The sequence below is a fragment of the Triticum aestivum genome, chromosome 7B (genome assembly GCF_018294505.1).
Source record: "Triticum aestivum cultivar Chinese Spring chromosome 7B, IWGSC CS RefSeq v2.1, whole genome shotgun sequence".
Classification (NCBI taxonomy): Eukaryota; Viridiplantae; Streptophyta; class Magnoliopsida; order Poales; family Poaceae; genus Triticum; species Triticum aestivum.
Genome location: NC_057813.1, coordinates 706,577,909 through 706,591,581, shown reverse-complemented (window position 1 = coordinate 706,591,581; position 13,673 = coordinate 706,577,909). Strand labels below are relative to the sequence as shown.

General features: G+C 48.4%; 1 long non-coding RNA gene and 2 pseudogenes across 1 annotated transcript; 2 read left to right on the top strand and 1 right to left on the bottom strand.

Annotated features, from left to right (window-relative positions):
* Positions 1–1,210: 1,210 nt before the first annotated feature.
* LOC123158547 (uncharacterized) lies at positions 1,211–2,468 on the top strand (annotated as a pseudogene).
* Positions 2,469–8,591: 6,123 nt separating this feature from the next.
* Positions 8,592–9,354, bottom strand: LOC123162220 (uncharacterized). The gene is made up of 2 exons (XR_006481102.1): positions 9,197–9,354; positions 8,592–8,960 (listed from the first exon to the last, which is right to left on the bottom strand). It is a non-coding gene; the product is annotated as an uncharacterized lncRNA (long non-coding RNA).
* Positions 9,355–9,824: 470 nt separating this feature from the next.
* LOC123158546 (putative disease resistance protein RGA3) lies at positions 9,825–13,400 on the top strand (annotated as a pseudogene).
* Positions 13,401–13,673: the final 273 nt, after the last annotated feature.

Below are 13,673 nucleotides of genomic sequence, written 5' to 3'. Positions count from 1 at the left end.
AAAATCTTCGTCATATATTCAAATTGGTTGTGGTGTTTTAAAAAATGTTTATTGCACATTTAAAAATGCTAAGTAAGACTTAAAAATGTTTGTCATGTATTAAAAATGTTCATCAAGTGTTTTAAAAACATCCATTGTGTTTCTAAAAAATATTCATCACGTATTAAAAAATACCGCCCATCAAAAGTGTTCATAGTGTTTAAGATAAGTTCATCATGTATTTAAAAAATATTTCTTTTCTCTTAAAAAGTCATGTATTAAGAATGTTCACGCGTACTTTAAAAATATTTATTATATTTTTAGAAAATATTCATCAGATACTAAAAAAATGATCATTATGTCTTAAAAATGCCCGTCGTTTATTAAAAATGTCTATCCCATGATTTCAAAACCTCATCATGTTTTTGAAAAAAGTTTGTCATGTATTAAAAAAATACTGCACGGTTCAAAATTGTTCATAATGTATTTAAAGAAATGGCCATCCTGTATTTTAAAGATAGCATGAATGTCTTTTTCTTAACAAATATTCATCGTGTATTAAAAAGAAGTCTTCATTGTCTCTCAGAAAAAGGTTTGTTGTACTTTAAGAATGTGCATCACATTTTTCACGTCTATAAAAAATACTCGTCATGTATTGAAATTGTTTATCGTGTGTTTTGAACATGGTCATTGTGCTTTTTGAAAACCGTCATTGTGTAATAAAAAAGACCATGAATTAAAATTATTCATGGCATATTTATAAAATGTTCATAGTGTAGTTCTTTTTCATCATGTACTGCTTCAAAACATCTTACATTATGGGACGGAGGGAGTACTAAAAAACTGATCATCATGTAATTAGCAAAGTGATCATACATTTCAGAAAAATATTCATGTATTTTTAAGAAAGTGTTTGCGTATTTTAATAAAATGTTTCTGTATTTGTAAAAGTTGTTCATGTACTTTGAAAAATCCGGCCACCACAACCACCTAACAAGTTCATTATTCCCTTGGAAAAAAAAGTTTATTATTCCCAATGGCCTAGCCCCAGTAGCATGTGTGCAAATTCGTATCCGCTCACCACATATATCATGTTCGGGCAAATACCCAACTCACCGGAGGCCTATGTATTGTGCAAGCACGCATGCCCCCACGGCACCTCTCTATATCACGAAAAACTATCGGTTCGTACAGCTAAAGTTTGGATGGTTTTAAAATCTTTTTTGTTGAGATGGATGGTTTTCAACTTTCAAGTTTGAACTTTCTGTTCCGCGCTTGCTGGGCCCGGAAAGTGAGCCCTTTATTGCCAGAAGCCTCTCCACTGCCGCACACAGCAGAGATCTTTCTCCGGCTGCCCGACCCGGCCGACCTCGCCCGCGCCTCCGCCGCCTGCGGCACCTTCCGCCGACTCGCCACCGACCGGTACTTTCTCCGCCGCTTCCGCTGCCTCCACGCACCACCACTCATCGGCTTCCTCGACCGCGACGGGTTCCATCCAGCACTACCACCTCATCCCTCCGCACCCGCCGCCCGCGCGCTCGCCCTCGCCGCCGATTTCTCCTTCTCCTTCCTCCCCTCGCACTGCCGTTGGACTGTCCAGGACTGCCGCGACGGCCGCGTCCTCCTCCATCGCGGGCCCAAAACGGGCGAGGTGACCCCGATCTTCCGGGAGCTGGCAGTGTGCGACCCTTTGCGCCGGTGGTATCTCGTGCTCCCCCCAGTACCTGACGACCTAGCCGCTTTGGTAGGCAGATGTCGGTGCAAGCCTTCTCTCTTTCCCCTCGGCGACGATGAGGAGGAAGCTGCGGCATCATTCCGAGTGATGTGGATGGCATACTGCGAAACTAAGCTGTCCGCCTTGGTGTTCTCGTCGAGCACCGGACAATGGAGAGCTGCTGCATCCAAGGCTTGGAGTGATTTGGCCCTTTGCAGCAGCGAGTCCGGCATGATGTCACAGGTCCACCCTCTTTTTCTCAGGCACCATTGTGCTTATGGCTGCTTCTACTGGGACTGTACGCTGTTCAGGTGGACAAAGTTGCTCATGCTTGACGCAAGAAGGATGGAGTTCTCCATTGTTCTCCCCCCACCTGGAGAATGGAGAAAGGGAGGTTTTGCCATTGTGGAGGCAGGGGAAGGCAGGCTTGGGATCTTTGGTTTCCATGGTGAATATATTTGCATCTGACCTTACCTATACCTTTGCACGGAACAAAGGCGAGAGTCCCAGCCAGTGGCATATGGAGAAGACAATCTCACTAGATTCTGGTTACCGGTATTATATCATAGCTGCAACAGGAAGGTATTTGCTATTGATAAGGACACCAGACATATCTCAAGAGAACCCACTCTTTGAATATTTTTCAATCGACGTCAGGACATTGCAGCTTCAGAGGGTTTATTCAGATCATAGCAAGCTTAAGTGTTCGGGGAGACACATATATGCCAACTTCCCGCCATCATTGTGGTCTTCACACACAAATATGCAGTGGTAAACTTTCTATCTCATCCTAGTTAACTCCTTCTCTTCCTAATTATCACACTTGTTCATTGATTACTTTCTTGTTGCAATTGATGACTATTGTTTACTTGATTTAGTAGTGTCTACTTTCTTGTGCTCGTGGGATAACTAAGCAAGCTCAGGAACATAATTGTGTTCCTTGTTTTGTTTTCTTTTGTTCATCCTCACATGTATAATTTTATATCATGCTGTTTTGTTAAAATAAACCTGCATAACTGCTGCGGTCACAAATAAGATCATGGGTAACTGCTCTAAATAAGAACAGCTTGTGCTCACAGGCAACTGAAATTTTATCTCAACATCCTGAAATCAGCCTCAAAAGATCAAGGGAGTGCTTATCATTGCACAAACAACTATTTTTTTCTTTATTCCTGTCAATCTCCACCAATCATTGAGCCTCATATCATGGTCATTCTACTAATCTCAAAGTAAACCATATAGGAGTAATTTTGCTCGAGCTTTTTCATTCAAACGAATAGGGTATACAGATAGAACTGGACCGTGGTCGGCAATAATTTTCAGACCAATCATATGATGATGAAACTGACCCGTGCTGTGTTAGAACCTGCTTGGAGACTTAATTACGAAAGAGGCATAGCCGTCCATTCTGAAATTGGGCCGATACTTATTCAGCATTTGACCTTGAGGTCATGTAGTAGAATCAGAGAAAAGAAGAAATACGACATTAATGTTCTAAGCAAGGAAAAGTAATACTGTATAGTGGAATAATATTCACCGTGGTTATAAGTCTTGAGTAGATAAAGACTAGAGAAGCTGGATGTGTTAATACTAAATACCATTGACCTGCATCTAGTACATCATTGGTTCCCTAAAGTTCACACCTCTATCTAGGACAGGGGAAAAATGGAGATATATTAACCTACAGAGGAAGCGAAATTATGGCTAATTGTAACATTAACTGGTAGTGGGGTAGGTGTTGATCCATCGGAAATTCCCTTGAAGCATCCATGCCAATTCATTAAGTCTTGATAGTGATGCAAGAGGACCTGGAAAGAAAATAAATACGATATTACCATTCTAAGCAAAGAAAAAAAAATGATATAGGTGGAAAATGAGTGGAGGGAAGTGTGTGTAGAATACTGCATAAGTGTGACAGAGAGAGCATATAGTTCCATCATCTCTCTTACTACCAGCAGGTCAACGGCTGTATTAGCTGGGCCATTCTCTCCCCTCTCTTAACTAAGGCTTGGAACTTTAGTCTGGCTCACCTTTCTGAACTAAGGCTTGCATGGCGAATCCAGTTAGCATTGGTGTTGCTGTAGGATGGGGCGTATCCGCTATAGTCTGGCTTACCTCGCCCATCATCTCAAGGGTCCTCAACAAAGGTTTTGCCCATCTCGACTTTGACGCAATGGAGAAGCTGAAGATACTCGATATAGAAATTTTACAGCTGCAGCGTGTGATGGAGGTAGTCCGCGAGAGCACTTACAGGGTTGTCTTGGAGCCACTATTAAACAAGCTTCGGTCTGCTCTGCTCTCTGTCAGGCCCTTTTTTCCTCAGGAATGTCACTCTGTATTGTTCTTGTACTGCTAATTCAGGAGCAATTTTCTCTAGCTTTTTCATTAACTGAAACCAGGTTGGACAGTGTTGCTTTGCCAGCATTAATTCTCAAACCAATAATAAGACTGGACCGTGTTGTGTTTGTGTGGCCAACATTACTTGTCAGGCCAATGATAATATATAAGATGATGAAACTCTTCATGCTCAAAAAATAAAAAAGATGATGAAACTGACTGCAAAGCAAGCCAGTGGGTACACGTCCATTCTGAAATTGGACCAAGTCTTATTAGCCCACCATTGCTGTACTGAAAGCATCCCTCAACCACACCCCCGTCCTCCCAACTGCCCCAGCATTCGTTCTCTGCTTTGCTAGTAGCTTCAACCGCACACCATCGCTACTGTTCTTCCTATGCAATTTTCTGCCTCGCACTCTTCTTCTTCGCGCGGGGGGTGGACACCAGGTCCAGTCTCGCAGACGCAGATTCGCCAAAGTTCTTTGTGCGGAGGCCAAGAAGAATCACCAGGTCCAGGCCTGCCCTCGGTGAGAACGCGCTCCCATATTGAGGTCTGTTTAGCCTTCTTAATTCTTATAAAGCAAACCAGTGGGAAACAAAGCATCTCTCTCTCTCAACTGGTACTTGTTTTGTCTGTCTTAGTTGTGATTGTGAACAGGTTACCGGGTGCACTACCAGGATTCATGTACATATATATAGATCCTTCAGCCTAGCTTGCAATGCTGGACCCAATTACTGTTAGTGCTGCTGCAGGATGGGGCGTATCCGCACCGCAGTAGGCTGGCTCGCCTCACCCATCATTTCAAGGGTCCTCAACAAAGGTTTCGCCCACCTCGACTTTAACGCAGCGGACAAGCTGAAGATACTCGATGTACAAGTTTTACAACTGCAGCGCGTGATGGAAGTAGTCGACGAGAGCACTTACAGGCTTCCCTTGGAGCCACTGTTAAACGACCTTCGGTCCACTGCCTACGAAGCCGAAGACATCTTGGATAGTGCAGCATCTCAAGAAGAAGATCCAAGATGCCAAGTCAGCCGCCAGCATGCCTCCACGTAAGAGGGATTGGCTGAAGAAGAAGAATCTTAGGCCTGCCATGCCGAGCTCCCTACTAAAAGATAAGTTATTTCCCTGCCCTCCTACTTGGATGTGTTCTGCTTGGTCGCAGGTCCTCCCAACTTTTTGTACCACCTAGTTACTCCCTCCGCTCATTTTTACTCCGCTTATTAGATTTGTGCCAAGTCAAAGTTTGACCAAATTTATATTAAAAAATATAAACGTCTACAAAATCAAATATATATATATATATATATATATATATATTATTAACTACATTTAATAATGAATCTAACAATATTGATTTGGCATTGTGAATGTTGATACTTTTTATAAGTTTGGTCAAAATAGAGATACTTTGACTTCAGACATAACTTATATGCAGACTAAAAAGGACTGGAGCGAGTATATGTTAATGAGAAATACAAATGGTTTTGCAGGACAGTTTGTTGCTAAAATCAGAATGCTTTCTTACTGATTTGCCATAGTTACCAAAAACTCGATGATAAGATCTTGAAATACAATGGTTTTGCAGGACAGTGGGTTGCCAAAATTGCAGTTGGAGGAGAGCCTAACAAGGATAGAGATAGATGGGTCAACTCTCTCGTATATCTCTTGTATTACATCTCATCTGAACTGTTACATAAGTAGAAGAGAGAGGGAGAGAGCGCAGCGGTAGCAGGGGCACACGCAGGTGCATGCAGTCCGTAACAGAAGGGATAGCAGGGGCACACGCAGGTGCATGCAGTCCGTAACAGAAGGGATAGCAGGGGCACACGCAGGTGCATGCAGTCCGTAACAGAAGGGATAGCAGGGGCACACGCAGGTGCATGCAGTCCGTAACAGAAGGACGTGCCTACAGACTAGGGAGAGGTCATTACATCAAGTGTACACATACGGTGTTTAACAGCCCCCCGCAGTCGTAACATCACCTGCCGTGATGCTTAGGCTGGATCGAAATTGAGAGAACACCAAGGAAGGTAGTCCCTTTGTAAATATGTCCGCAAACTGAGATGTAGTAGGCACATGGAGCACACGCGCTTCTCCAAGGTTGACACGGTCCCGAACAAAGTGTAGGTCAATCTCAACGTGCTTCGTCCGTTGATGCTGCACCGGGTTGGAGGACAAATACATGGCACTTACATTGTCACAATAGACCACGGTGGCACGGGTAGGAGGAAGGCGGAGATCAGTCAATAGCTGCCGGATCCAACATGATTCCGCGACACAATTCGCCACTGCACGGTACTCAGCCTCGGCACTGGAACGAGAGACGGTGTGCTGCCGCTTGGAAGACCAAGACACAAGATTGTTGCCCAAGAAAACACAGAAGCCGGAGGTGGATTTACGAGTGTCCGGACAACCGGCCCAATCGGCATCGGAATAAGCAATCAAATCATGTGAGGTGGAGCGGTAGAGCTGCAGGCCAAAGTGAGTGGTGCCTCGAATATAGCGGAGTATCCGCTTGATAAGCTGAAAATGGGAGTCGCGGGGATCATGCATGAATAGGCAAACCTGTTGGACGGCATAGGAAAGGTCGGGACGTGTCAAGGTGAGGTACTGGAGAGCACCGGCAAGGCTGCGGTATAAGGAAGGGTCGGTATATGGTGCTCCATCTGTGGAAGAGAGTTTCGAGCGGGTGTCGATGGGTGTAGAGATGGGGTTACAGTTGAGCATTTTGGCACGATCTAAAATTTCGAGAGCATATTGTTCTTGGGACAAAAAAATGCCATGGGTGTTGCGGTGTACATTGATGCCTAAAAAATGATGAATGTCGCCTAAATCACTCATAGAGAATTCACACTTCAGAGAATTGATGATGGAATGTAGAAGTGTTGTGGCATTAGCAGTGAGGATGATATCATCAACGTAAAGGAGTAGATACGCAATTTGCGTGCCACGATGCAGTATGAAGAGTGATGAATCGCACTTAGATGCTACAAAGCCGATGCCGTGAAGGAAGGTGGTGAAGCGAGTGAACCAAGCGCGCGGGGCTTGTTTGAGGCCATAGAGTGATTTGTGTAGGCGACATACATGAGTGGGCTTAGTGGAATCAATGAAACCAGAGGGTTGTTGGCAATATACCATCTCGCGAAGATGACCATGCAGAAAAGCGTTTTTGACGTCAAGCTGATGCATGGGCCACGACTGAGAAGTGGCAAGGCTAAGGACCACACGGATGGTGGCCGGCTTGACCACAGGGCTGAAAGTTTCACCATAGTCCACCCCTTCCCGCTGAGTGAAGCCGCGAAGAACCCAACGTGCCTTGTACCGGGTGAGAGAGCCATCCGGATTTAGCTTATGACGATAGATCCATTTGCCAGTCACAACGTTCACACCTGCAGGACAAGGAACCAAAGACCAAGTTTCATTCTGCATCAAGGCATTATATTCGTCTAACATCGTGTTGTGCCAATTGGGATCCCTAAGTGCAGATTTGTAGGTGGCCGGAAGTGGCGAAATAGGAGACACCGTGAGAACCTTAGGCATAAAATACCCGGCTTTGGCACGCGTTTTCATCTTGTGTGCGTTCTCGGGTGGAGTCACGGGAATAGACCGGGGTGGCAGAGGTGGAACTTGTGGCTTGGTAGGAGAGGGTGGCGCGGAAGCAGAGGTGCATGCGGGCGAGAGGGAGGCGGTGGGAGGGCTAGCAGGCGCGGTTGGGGCGGGCAAGCGGGCAGACGTGGCAGGTGGGGATTCGGGAGCAGGTTGCGAGGCTGATCCGATCGATTGGGTGGGCCTGGAAGCGGGCGACGTTTGGGTTTGGTCAGCAGCGCCGGTTGTAGATTTGTTTGGGTAGTCCGAGGTAGGTGGGGCATGGCCATCAAGGAGGATCGGCGGAAGCTGCGTGGGAGGCGGGGAATCCGGTGCAGGAGGAGAGTTTGTGGCGGGCGGTGTGGGCACAGTATATGGAAACTGTGTCTCGTCAAATATGACGTGCCGAGAAATAAAAACCCTGCGGGAAGAGAGATCGAGGCAACGGTACCCTTTGTGTTCAAGGGGATATCCGAGAAAAACACAGCGTACAGAACGTGGAGATAATTTGTGTGGGGCGGTAGCGTAGGTATTTGGAAAGCAAAGACAACCAAAGGCGCGAAGGTGGTCATAGGAGGGGTGAGCACCGTGGAGAAGATAGTAGGGTGTGTTAAAATTAATCGGGCTAGATGGACGCCGGTTGAGGAGATACGTGGCGGTGTGAAGTGCTTCGACCCAAAAGGGAGGTGGGAAGTTGGCTTGGATGAGTAGGGTGCGCACAATATCATTGGTAGATCGAATGAGGCGTTCGGCTTTGCCGTTTTGGGGCGAGGTGTGTGGGCATGAGAGGCGAAAAGTGATACCATTATCGGAGAAGAAAGTGCGAAGAGATGTGTTGATGAATTCACCACCATTGTCACATTGTAAGCATTTAATGAGAACATGAAATTGCGTGAGGACATATTGGAAGAAGCGTTGTAGGGTGGGGGAGGTGTCGGATTTGGAGCGCAACGGAAAAGACCATGAATAATGTGAGAAATCATCCAAGATAATAAGGTAATATTGAAAACCAGAAAAACTAGCAACCGGTGAAGTCCACAAATCACGGTGAATTATTTGAAAGGGGCCGGTGGTACATGTTCTAGAGGAAGGGAAAGGGAGACGGGGTTGCCGGCCAAGCTGGCAAGATGAGCATACAGGGGCCGGTTTATTACAAAGCTGAATAAAATCACGAGAAAGACGTGAGAGAGTAGCGTGGCCGGGGTGACCAAGCCGTTTGTGCCAGGTATCGCCGTCGACCGCAACGGAGAGAGCCATCGTGGTGTGCTCCGAATCACCATGGAAGGGGTAGAGTGGACCTGGGCTATTGGAGCGCATGAGAACCGTCCTGCTGGCGAGATCCTTCACATCAAAGCCGAAAGGGTCAAATTCGACGGAACACCAATTTTCAGTAGTAAATTTATGAACCCCAATAAGGTTGGTGATGATGGATGGTGATACAAGAACATCATTAAGGGTAAAGTTTGTGGGTGAGAGAGTAGTGGATCCAGATGCAACAATAGGGAGCTGATGGCCATTACCAACGGTGATGCTAGAAGAATTAAGCCGTGAAGGAGAGTGACAGATGGAGAGGTTACCTTGCTGACCTGTGACGTGTGAAGAGGCGCCTGAATCCATTATCCAGTCGGTGGCGCTGTTGGGGTGTTGGGTCGCGACGTTGCTGTAGGCCTGGTGAAACAAGGCCTGCTGATCCCAGCTAGAGGGCCCCGGCAGCAGTGTTGGAGCAGCAGGAAAGGGCGCCGGCGTGGGGTAGTTTGCCGATCCAGGAGTCGCATACGGGGCAGCAGCAAAGGGCCCGAGCGTGGTGTAGGACCCCGATCCAGGGGCAGGTGCAGCAGCAGGGAAGGGCGTCGGGCCGGAGTACATAACCGGATACGCCTGCGTGGGAGCGGCGGGACGAGGGCCGAGCACACCAGCGGCGTTCGGTGGCACCCACGCCGGGCGAGGTAGAGCCGCCCCATAGGGCGCAAAATAGCCCATCCATGGAGTGATGGCAGCAGGCTGGGGCGGTGCACGCCCGCTGTCGCCGCGACCGCGCCCTCGGCCGCGGCCACGCCCGTAGCCGCCGGTGCCTTGCCCACCGCCACCTTGGCCTCCTCCACCGGGGCCAGCAGAGCCCTGGCCGCCGCCGGGGACGCCGCGAGCACCACCGGAGGGGTTGATGCTGCGAGCACCAGTCGAGGAAGAGGAGTCGCCTAGTCCACCATGGATGACAAGGGCCGAGGTGCCCTCAAGCAGGGCCCGTTGCTTCATCTTCTCCTCGGCCGCAGAGAGCCGAGAGACGACGGTCTCGAAGTCGGGGAGGGGCACCGTGTCGCCGATGTTGTCGCCGATGGCGTGGAACGGCTTGGCAAGGCCATGAAGAAGCTGCGTGGTGAGATCATCATCAGACAGGCGCTTACCACAGTCGCCGATGGCGGTGGCGAGGGTCTTAAGTCGGCGAGTGTACTCGGCGATGGACATGTCGCCCTGCTGTTGGTTGTTGAACTGCCGACGGAGATGGATCCCGCGAGAGGCGCGGTTGGCGAGGAAGTAGCGCTCGATGCGCGTCCAGACGTCGAGGGCGGTGGCGTCATCGGGCATGACAACGTCGAGGAGGGTGTCGACGACAGTGGCATGAAACCACAGGAGGACGGAGATGTCCGCCCGGCGCCATTCGGGATCGGTGGTGTCGGGGTTGGCGCTCTCGTTGATGTGAGCGAGCCCATTATACTTGGCGGCGACAGACCGGAAGATCGTCCTCCAGCGGTGGTAATTGTTTTGGGCAGGGTCAAGAAAGAAGCGGATGTAGGAGGAGATGTTGCAGTTGTGAACTGTGAGGGGAGGGAGAGAAACCATGGGAGGGGCGAAGGAAGTGATGGCGCCGGCGGCAGTGGAGTGAAGCGCCGGCGAGGTGTCGGAGGAGGCGGGAGGGAGGGTAGGCGAAGACATTGCCGGCGCGGTGCTAGCCGCTGTGCCGGACATGGCTCTGATTACCAAGATAGATGGGTCAACTCTCTCGTATATCTCTTGTATTACATCTCATCTGAACTGTTACATAAGTAGAAGAGAGAGGGAGAGAGCGCAGCGGTAGCAGGGGCACACGCAGGTGCATGCAGTCCGTAACAGAAGGGATAGCAGGGGCACACGCAGGTGCATGCAGTCCGTAACAGAAGGGATAGCAGGGGCACACGCAGGTGCATGCAGTCCGTAACAGAAGGGATAGCAGGGGCACACGCAGGTGCATGCAGTCCGTAACAGAAGGGATAGCAGGGGCACACGCAGGTGCATGCAGTCCGTAACAGAAGGGATAGCAGGGGCACACGCAGGTGCATGCAGTCCGTAACAGAAGGACGTGCCTACAGACTAGGGAGAGGTCATTACATCAAGTGTACACGTACGGTGTTTAACAGATAGAACGTGCTATAAGTGGTGCATGTAAAGTTTTGGAACAATTGAACCTGCCAGGTGCAAGTAATGATAATGGGAGACGAGCTGTTCCCACCAATTCACGCAGTGCAGTCACTACTGCAGGTCCTTCGACACGAGTTATTGGTCGGGATGAGGATCGTGACAAGATCATAGCAATGCTTCATGAGAAGGAAGACCAGTGTCAAGCAAACACCGTCAGTGGTATATGTTATTCTGTAATTGGCATTCATGGCGTCGCGGGGTCAGGGAAATCAACACTTGCCCAGTTTGTTTATGATCATGAGAAAAAGTGCAAGGAACAGAGAATGGAAGGCCATTTTGATGTTGTAATGTGGATTCATATTTCTCAGACATTCGATCCAGATTCGATTTTCAGGGAGATGATGGAGGGGGCTACTGGGGAAGCTTGCCCAGAATTCTCTAGTCTTAACGTCCTAAAGGAAAAACTGGAGGACGAACTGCGTGGGAAACGGACTTTGTTGGTGCTGGATGATGTCTGGTTCAACATCAGGAATTCAGGAGACAGTGAAGAACTGCAAAACTTAATTTCTCCGGTGAAAGTTGGGAAGGCAGGAAGCAGAATCTTGGTGACTAGTCGAACTAAAGCTGCATTAGTAACCCTGGGTGCTATAAAAGAGAGACGTATTCCAATATCTGACCTGGGTGATGAAGTGTTCCTTGAAATGTTCATGCATCATGCACTCCGAGATGCAACGGTAAGTGACAAAGATCGTAGAATACTTGAAATGATTGGGAAGGACATTGCAGAAAAGCTGAAGAAATCACCTCTAGCAGCCAGAGCAGTGGGTTCACGGCTCCGTGAGATACAAACTGTTGAGTTTTGGAGGAGTCAGAAAGATCGGAACCTTATGAACGACACGATGGGAGCTCTATGGTGGAGCTACCATTATCTAGATGAGCAGGTCAGGCGATGTTTCGCTTACTGCAGTATTTTCCTCAGGAGATACCGTTTGAACCGTGATGAGTTAGTTATGTTGTGGGTGGCAGAAGGGTTCATAAATATTAGTATGCCTGAAGAGGAAATGGAAGATGTTGCTCGGTTTTACTTTGATGAATTGCTATCGGCCTCATTTCTGCAATTAGGAGGGAAACAAAAGGTAGATGGATGTGAGGTTGATTACTTTACGATTCATGATCTGCTGTATGATTTAGCAGAGGAGGTTGCCGGAAGAGATTGCTTCAGGATAGAGAAAGACTTCACAGGAGAAGTTCCTCCAGGTGTCCGCTATCTTTTTGTTGGGACTTGTAATATGGAGATGCATACTGAGAAGATATCTGGATTGCGAAATTTACGCACTCTCATCATCAATGACAAGATATATGTTACATCAAACCATGACAAAGTCTTATTAGTGCGTATGTTCAATATGTTCATGCGGCTGCAGAAATTGCGAGTATTAAAATTAAGTTTTAGAAGATGTGGTCTTCCCACGTTCTCATTCCCAGATTCTATTGGTCAGTTGAAGCATCTGCGTTATTTTTCTTTTGTGGTGGGTGATAAATACCAAGCTAACTGTACCAAGCACTTTTACCAAGCTTTACCACATGCATGTGGTAGATTTTGGTCTTTGCAAACATTTGGCGTTTTCTAGTGGTGAAGATATGATGAACCTTGTCAACTTGCGCCGTGTGATCAGCTACACAGATCTGGAATTTCCTAATGTTGGCAGGCTGACATGGTTCCAAATGTTACCATCCTTCACAATTAGGAAGGAACACGGTTATCAGGCACATCAGCTGAAGAACCTAAACAAACTTCAAGGCAAGCTGCTGATCCGCGGTCTTCAGAATGTTGAGAGCAAGGAGGAGGCTGTTAAAGTCAATCTTGCTAGTAAGGAAAAACTCACAGAACTGATACTGGCCTGGGATAATGAGAGCTGCAGTCCAGAAGTTCAAGCAGAGGTTCTCGAGGGTCTTTGCCCATCGAAGTATCTTGAAAGACTGGAAATCAGGAATTACCATGGTAATAGGATACCGAGTTGGATGATGGGTACGCATAACGGCAGCCCAAAGAACCTGCAAGACCTTCACTTCATCAGCTGCAGCTTGGGTGACGTACCAGGTAGCACAGAGCACCTCAGATCGCTCAAGAATGTGATCCGGTATACCCAAAAAAGGCTTTCGCCCCGCTTTATATATAAAGCAACAACCCACAAGCATCCAGTACAACCACACGCTACGCCACCGCAACACATGCACACACCCAGGACGGGATACAAAGGCGCTGAGCGCAGCAACACTACTCCTAGCACTACCGCCCCGAAGATATGAAGCTACATATGACGAACCATGCGCTCCAAGGCGGCGCCTTCAGGAAGGAAACGACGCCGGAGCGCCGCCACCGCCCGATCCAAGGATCAAAGTTTCCCCCGGGCCGCATGACGGGCAATGAGAGACGCGACGACGCCTTCAAGAAGGGAGCGATCTTCGCCGCCGCCGGTCCGTCCGAAGATAGAGCAGGTTTTCACCTCGGCCAACATTCACCGCCACCGAACGCCACACCCCGGCAACCACACCGCCCACACGGCCATGATGAGCGGGCAACACCAAGGCGCGGGCTTTGTCCAAGAGCACCGCGCCACCACCACCACCAGGGCCGCCGCCCCAGCATCCAAGACCTCG